Raw genomic sequence first — 7,247 nt, 5'->3', positions numbered from 1 at the left:
GCTGTGGCTTTGACAGTCGGAACCCCAGGTCTTGTTTAGTGGATAAGGGCTCACTGTTGCTAATGAATAACAGCTCATATGTTGCTCATAATAGAACTGGCTGTGAGGCTGGCATTCAGGCGCAGTTCAGGGGTTAGTGGGTGTGAATGGCTTAACGAAAGATGACACTTCACAAAATGCTTCAAGCCCAGCTGCTGGTGGAAGAAATCCATCTGGGAATTAGCTTCTCGGGAGTATAAAAGCTGGATTAGTTTAGATCGCCACCACTGGATGAATCTGAAGTGGGGAGTTGCCTGGTTGTCTAGTACAAAAAAGGAGCTTTTTAGTGCGGCTGTAAGTAAACATATTTAGAAAAATGAACCGAGACTATTGTTTTAAATGCCAAGGTGATTTCTAATTTCTCATCCAAAAAAAAAAAAAAAAAAAAAGTGGAGAAAATAGGTGGGTGAGATGGCTCAGCAGGTAAAGGCCCTTGCCCCCAAGCCTGATGACTTGAGTTCAACTTTCCAGGCCCAGCTGGCAGAAGCGAACCAGCTCCCACAAGTTACACTGTTTTCTGACCAACTTGTACTGACTTGTACCATGGCTTACCCGTGCTCGTACCCCCAATAAACAAGCAGACATCTTTTGGTTTTGGGTTTTTTGTTTTGTTTTGTTTTGGTTTTGGTTTTTGAGACAAGGTTTCTCAGCATTGCCTTGGCTGTCCTAGACTCGCTTTGTAGACCAGGCTGGCCTCTAACTCACAGTGATTCTCCTGCGTCTGCCTCCCGAGTGCTGGGATCAAAGGCATGCACCACCACTTCCGGCTTCAAACATTTTTAAAAGAAAAGTCAAACACACACACAATGGAGAAAATTGTCTTGTGAGAACGCAGTATCTGTCTTATATTGAAACACTGATTTTTCTTTTTTCTTTTTGGTTCTGTGTTTTGAGATAGGGTCTCATGGAACCCAAGCTGGCCTGGAGTTTTATGTAGCTGAGGAGACTCTAAATTCTTTTTTTTTTTTTAAGATTTATTTATTGTATATGAATGCTTTATCTGCAGAAGAGGGTATCAGATAACATTATAGATGCTTGTGAGCCACCATGTGGTTGCTGGGGATTGAACTCAGGGCCTCTGGAAGAGCAGGCGGTACTCTTAACCACTGAGGCATCTCTCCAGCCCGACCCTAAATTCTTGATCCTAGTTTGCCTTCTGAATGTTGGGATTTCAGGCGTGAGCCCCTACGCTAGTTTTTTTTCCCCTTGAACTTTCCTTACGTTCTTAGAGCATTGAGCCACCAGGGGGCGCCTAGGATCTATTCAGCGGCAAATCTGCCGGCTAAATGAAATAGCTCCGGTGAAAACTACATAAAACGTTCATCGCTAGATTTTGACTCTTAATGAAAAGACAAATATTGAAAGGGATTTGATGTGGGTACCGGTTTCCTCCCTCCCTCCCGCCGAGATCAGACTCAAAACAGACCGTAGTTTTATTAGAATTCTGCCGGGTCATGAGCAGAAAGCCACATTGAAAGTATTAATGTTTGCTCTTTTATAGCGTTATTGTCACTCTCACTCATATGGTGTAGTGGAGGGTGGCCTCGCTCTCCCAGTCTTTACTTCCCACAGGCTGGTATTACAGTTGTGTGCTAACACTCCAAACCTTGTGGTAGTGGTGGTGGTGGTGGTGATGGTGATGATGATGAATAGTAGTAGTAGTAGTAGTAGTAGTAGTAGTAGTAGTAGTAATAATAATAATAATAATAATAATAATAATAATAAAATACTTTCTTTGTTGCCTAGTGCTGAGATTAGAGTATAGGGGTTCACACACGTTAAACAAATACTCTTCGACGGAGCTCCATCCCCAGTCACTCTCCATTAATCCCTAGGCTTTATTCTTCCCTGTGTAAGGGCAGCGCTTGAGGAGACTGACAGGGTCCTCAGTGTCGTTTGATAGCCTGTAATGGAGAATCAGAGGCAACCACGGCAGCCGTCCCAAGCACACAATACTGAGAAGGACAAGTAACTAGTCACAGCCACCACAGGCCATTTAGAGAGATGCCTGCAGCCTGAGGGATGGGCAGAGTTCTCACCGGTTTGGTCAAAGGTTCTACCACAGCATGCTTGGAGGTGTTGGCGCCCTCCAGCCTGGATGACAAGTGGCCTTGGAATGCAGCAAAGACACGGGGACATGATTATATCTTTGTTGACAAAGTAAGGATTTTCTGTACAACCATGTCCTTGAGCAATGCTATATAAGACTTTCTCTTTTTTTGGGGGGGGGTGTAGGGGGGTGTAGGGTGAGACAGGGGTTTCTCTGTGTAGCCATGCCTGTCCTGGAACTCACGCTGTACACCAGGCTGGCCTGGAACTCAGAGATCCTCCTGCCTCTGCCTCCTGAGTGCTGGGTTTCCAGGTGTGCAGCAGTGTTGTTTCCTGCTTGAGGCTCTGGGTTCAATCAACAGCGTCAGAGTAAACAAACAAACAAAAAACCCCAAATTCTCCCCATGCCCATTTCCCCGAAATACCCGTTAAGTCCTATGCTGTAGAACTGGTTGCGTATGTTTATTTACTTATTTATTCATGTGTTCATTTTGGGTGCCAGTGATCAAACTCAGGTTCACACATGTCCGCAATTTCCAGCATCTCTTTACATAATTCATGAGAAAGAGAGATCGACACAGAAAATCATATATCCGCTTTCCTCTACCTCTCTTACCTTTGGGATTTAAAATGATATTTTCTTTTTTTTTTTTCCTTTCTTTTTTTTTTTTTCACTCATGGGAAAAAAAAAAGTAAGACATTTCTTAAGTTGTGGGTTACAAGATTGGAAGCAAAAAGAAGTTCTCAAATGACCGAGAACTAAAACAGAAAGAAAGGATTTCCCTTCTCCAACCCGGCACTCACAACCCACTTCGGCTGGTCATTTCATCTGTTTTGTGGCTTGACCCAGCGTCAGGGTTACAGTGGGTAGACTGTCTTCTGACTTGGGCACACATTTTTTTTTCCCCTCATTAATCCTTTGCACAGAACAGAGGCCCCGGCTGCAGTTTTAGCCGAGAAGAATGTCCAAAATATGTGGGTGTGAATTTTGCCAAAGGGTCAGTTGAATTTGGAGCAGATACCAGCCTGGAACCAGGTCACATGGTAATGAGAAATGCGCATTCAGCACGGCATTGTGTTTTTCAGAGAGAGAGGTGGTTTCCAGCCAAGGAGCACGCGAGGGAGAAGCAGGCATCCGGGTGGAACTGGGGCTACCTTGAACCAGGGCTCTCCTGCACCCTGACTGCTGGTGGGCATGGACCCACAAGTACTTCTGGGGAAGGGTTTAGGGATCACTAACTGTAACTCTTTGAAGAGGGGGAACCCTCTAGGAATTTTAAAACGATTTTAGAGTTAGTTATATATGTGGGAAAAGTAGAAAAAAAAATTCCTCAAGGGAAGATGCTGCTGTCTTATATATATACTTATATACTGAGAACTGTGAACAGGTGATGGAACAGAATTGTTCTTATTCCATGAAAGAAAGAAAGAAAGAAAGAAAGAAAGAAAGAAAGAAAGGTACCCATTTCTACCTTTGCACTTTAGAGTGAAAGCATAAAGCTCTTTAGTAAGCCTTGTTGATATATTTTTAAATAGCCTTAGTTGACCTGGGGCAGGGCAGACATTAATCCTCTAAACTACCTCCCATATCTGCCCCAATCCCATGCCATCTGCTTCTAATAATTTCTATCAAGCTACCTCCCATCCATAATTGCAAATACTTGCTAATGTTCTTCATCTGGGCTGAATCTCCATCCATGCCTGCCATGTGCTTCTCTTCCATCTAACCCATGGCGGCCTTCCTCTCTTCACTTCAGGCCTCTCTCTCTCCTCCTTCCCAGGATTCCTCTCTGTCTTTCTCTAAGCCCAGGAACCTTAGCTACACCTATCTCCTTTGCCCTGGCCAGGTGGGATGGCTTTTTATTAATCAAAAGATGGGTCGCAGAGACAGCAAGCAGTAATTAGCGTCAAAAATATACTAGACCATCTGCCAACAATATTTTTGTTTTGTTTTTTATGTTAATGCATTTGAGGTCATCTGTCACAAGCAATATAAATGAAGTAGTTCCCTTCTGTAAGTTTTGAGTAATTGGTTGGTTGTTTTGTGTTTTGAGACAGGGCCTCACTATGTAGCTCTGACTGGAACTCACTATGTAGACCATGTTGGCCTTGAACTCAGAGATCTGCCTGTCTTAAAAGCATGTGTCACCACATCTGGCTAAAAAAAAAGGTTAGTTTTTACATTTTTAAGAGAAACAAAGAAACATTTAATATTAGTAATAAACATTTCATTTTATATTATTTTTTATGTGCATTGGTGTTTTGCCTGCATGTATGTCTGCATAAGGGTGTCAGCTCTTGGAGTTGCAGACAGTTGTGAGCTGCCATGTGGTTGCTGGGAATTGAACCCAGGTCTCCTGAAACAGTAGCCAGCGCTCTTAACTGCTGAGCCATCTCTCCAGCCCCTACATACATAATCTTTTCTCACTCTTTATGAATTAGAAGTAATTGAACCAATGCCCAGAAGATTCCTATATTTGCATTAAAGAAATGAAAAAAATAATGGAAGCATTTGTCCTCTTTTCAATAAACGAAGCTAGAACAACTGTATCTTCTATATGGTGGGGGGGTGGGTGGAGGGTGGGGGCGGGGAACAACTGAATCCAACTCCATACCACAGACCAAAATCAGTTACAGGAAGATTGATAGTTCAAAACTCAAAAGGCAAAATTGGCAAGTTTTTTTTTGCAGATAGCATGAGAGAATGCCTCAAGGGTAAGAAATGATTGTTAAAAACAAGACACAGAAACCTTGGAGCATAAAAGGGAAAATGGCGGTATCAAAACTCTCAGAAAACACTGCGAAGAGACTGAAAGGTCACCGGATGAACAGGAGGATTGGCAAATACTGTTGCCGATTAAGTGCCAGCACCCAGAGGAAAGAACTTCACACAGCGATGCTGCCCGAAGCCACTCCGTGGGAAAAGGGGGTAAAAGAGATGAGCTGAAGTTCAGAAAGGTAGGTGTGCACATGGGTGACAAAACATGTGACAAAGGGCACATGGCCTCACTTCTACTAAGGCTACATAGAATCCACTCGAAACCACCAGCTTTGCAATAGTAAGAAAGCGTGACAGAATCAGGGCTTGCTGGAGACAGCGACCAATAATAGCTCCCGCGCTATGGCTAGCGGCAGTGTGAATAGGAGCCGCCACGTGGGATATGGGTTTTCACTCACAAGTGAAGTTAAAGGTAAGCGTGTCCTATGGCGCACCAATTCCACACCACCAATGTACTGTTTGCTTAGATGATTATAGATTATTATATGCGTGCGCATGCGCATGCACACACGTTCATATGAACGTGACTACAGGTGCTCACAGAGGCCAGAGTGTCTAATGACCCAGAGCTGGAGTTATAGGGGGTTGTGAGGCACCTACTGTAGTTACTGGAAATACTGAGCTAAGGTCCTCTGGAAGAGTAGTGTGTGCTCTTAGCACGGAGCCATACCTCCGGCTCCCATTACACACTCATCAGCGTTCCTAACAGAATTCTCTATGGTAGTCCTCAAGTGGAAACAGCAAAAAACATCTACCAGCTAAACAACAGAGGAATAACATGTCGTATACATGTGGGCTTCCATATTAATTTTTGTTTTGTTTTGTTTTTGAGACAGGTGTTTTGTTTGTTTGTTGAGACAGAAAGAGTTTCTCTGTGTAGCCTTGGCTATCCTAGACTCTCTTTGTAGACCAGGCTGGCCTCAAACTCACAGCGATCCGCCTGCCTCTGCCTCCCGAGTGCTGGGATTAAAGGCGTGTGGCACCACGCTGGCCCGGCTTTCCATATTAATTTATTTAGGTGCGTGGGGAGGTATGTTTGTGTCATGGTACATGCGTGGCGGTTAGAGGCCAATTTAGCTGATTATATATATATATATATATATATATATAAAGAAACTACATGCGGTGGTGATTCGGGTAAGAATGGTCCCTACAGGCTCCTATATTTGAACGCTTAGCCGGCAGGGGGCGGCAGTACTAGAGAAGGATAAGAAGGTGTGGCCTTGTTGGAGTGGGTGTGGCCTTGTTGGAGGAAGCGGATCGTTGATGGTAGGCTATGAGGTTTCAGAGCCCCGTGTCTCTGGCTGCTGCCTGAGGATTTGGAGGTAGAACTCTCAGCTACTTCTCCAGCGCCTGCTCAACCCCCAATGCTCTCCACCGTGGTGATAATGCACTACACCTCTGAGACGGTAAGCAAGCCCCAATTAAATGCTGTCCTTTGTAAGAGCTGCCTTGGCCATGGCCTCTTCACCGCAAGAGGACACTGGCTAAGACACATACTAATGAAAACGAACAAACTGTAGCCGCCAGCAACAATCCAAAACAGAAGACGTAAGAGCAAAGTGTGCGAGTAGGCGGAACTAAACTATGTTAGTTAATGACATGCCCTTGTTGTTGTGATAAAATTCCCCGAAGAGGGTTTATTTCAGGTCACAGTTCCAATGGGGGACAGTCCATCACGGCAGGGAGGGGTGGCGGTTAGAGCAGAAAGCTGGCGGCCACACTGTATCTGCATTCAGGAAGCAGGGCGAGAGAAGGAAGTGGAGGCCAGAGCACTAAAGCTTCAAGGCTACCGGGGCACTTCACGTTCAAACCACAGTAACGCTTTAGAAACGCATAAGGATAGGATGGTAATAGGAGTTAAGCTAACGGGTAGCCTCAGGTGGTGGTGGCGCGCCTCAGGTGGTGATGGTCCACGCCTTTTAATGCCAGCACCTGGGAGGCAGAGGCAGCGTTTCTCTGTGAGTTCGAGGCCAGCCTGGTAAGTTCTGAGGGCTGGTCAGAGAAACCATGTCTCAAAAACCAAGCAAGCAAGCAAGCAAACAAACAAACAAACAAATGGTAAATGGATAGCTCCCGCAGAATGGGGGAAGGAAAAAAAAAGTATTCATTTCCCAGAGTTAGCAAACAGAAGGAACAAAGTAGAGGAAGTTCATGAGTTGCAGAGAAAGCTTGTCAGAGAGAAGAAGAGACATCTATGAGACATATTGAATTGTCACCAATACTTTGGATATTTTGTTATCATGGCTGCCTAATATTATTAAATATGTCATAATACCCTTTGATTTCAATACCTGTCGAAGGAGAAGCCATCAAGGACAGTATGGAATGTATTTGGAGTTTAGTTAATAAGATTACGTGGGATGGTGTGGTTGAGAAG

General features: G+C 44.4%; 1 long non-coding RNA gene across 1 annotated transcript in view; it reads left to right on the top strand.

Moving 5' to 3' along the window:
- Positions 1 to 6,092: 6,092 nt before the first annotated feature.
- Positions 6,093 to 7,247, top strand: part of LOC311606167 — a 64,916-nt gene continuing 63,761 nt past the window's right edge. Inside the window, exon 1 of the long non-coding RNA XR_014782241.1 lies at positions 6,093 to 6,276. This is a non-coding gene — a long non-coding RNA (uncharacterized lncRNA). The remainder of the gene's footprint in view (positions 6,277 to 7,247) is intronic.

This window comes from Acomys minous, assembly GCF_964271855.1.
Source record: "Acomys minous genome assembly, chromosome: 9".
NCBI lineage: Eukaryota > Metazoa > Chordata > Mammalia > Rodentia > Muridae > Acomys > Acomys minous.
Note: the sequence above shows the minus strand (reverse complement) of the source record. Positions and strands in the feature narration are given on the sequence as shown.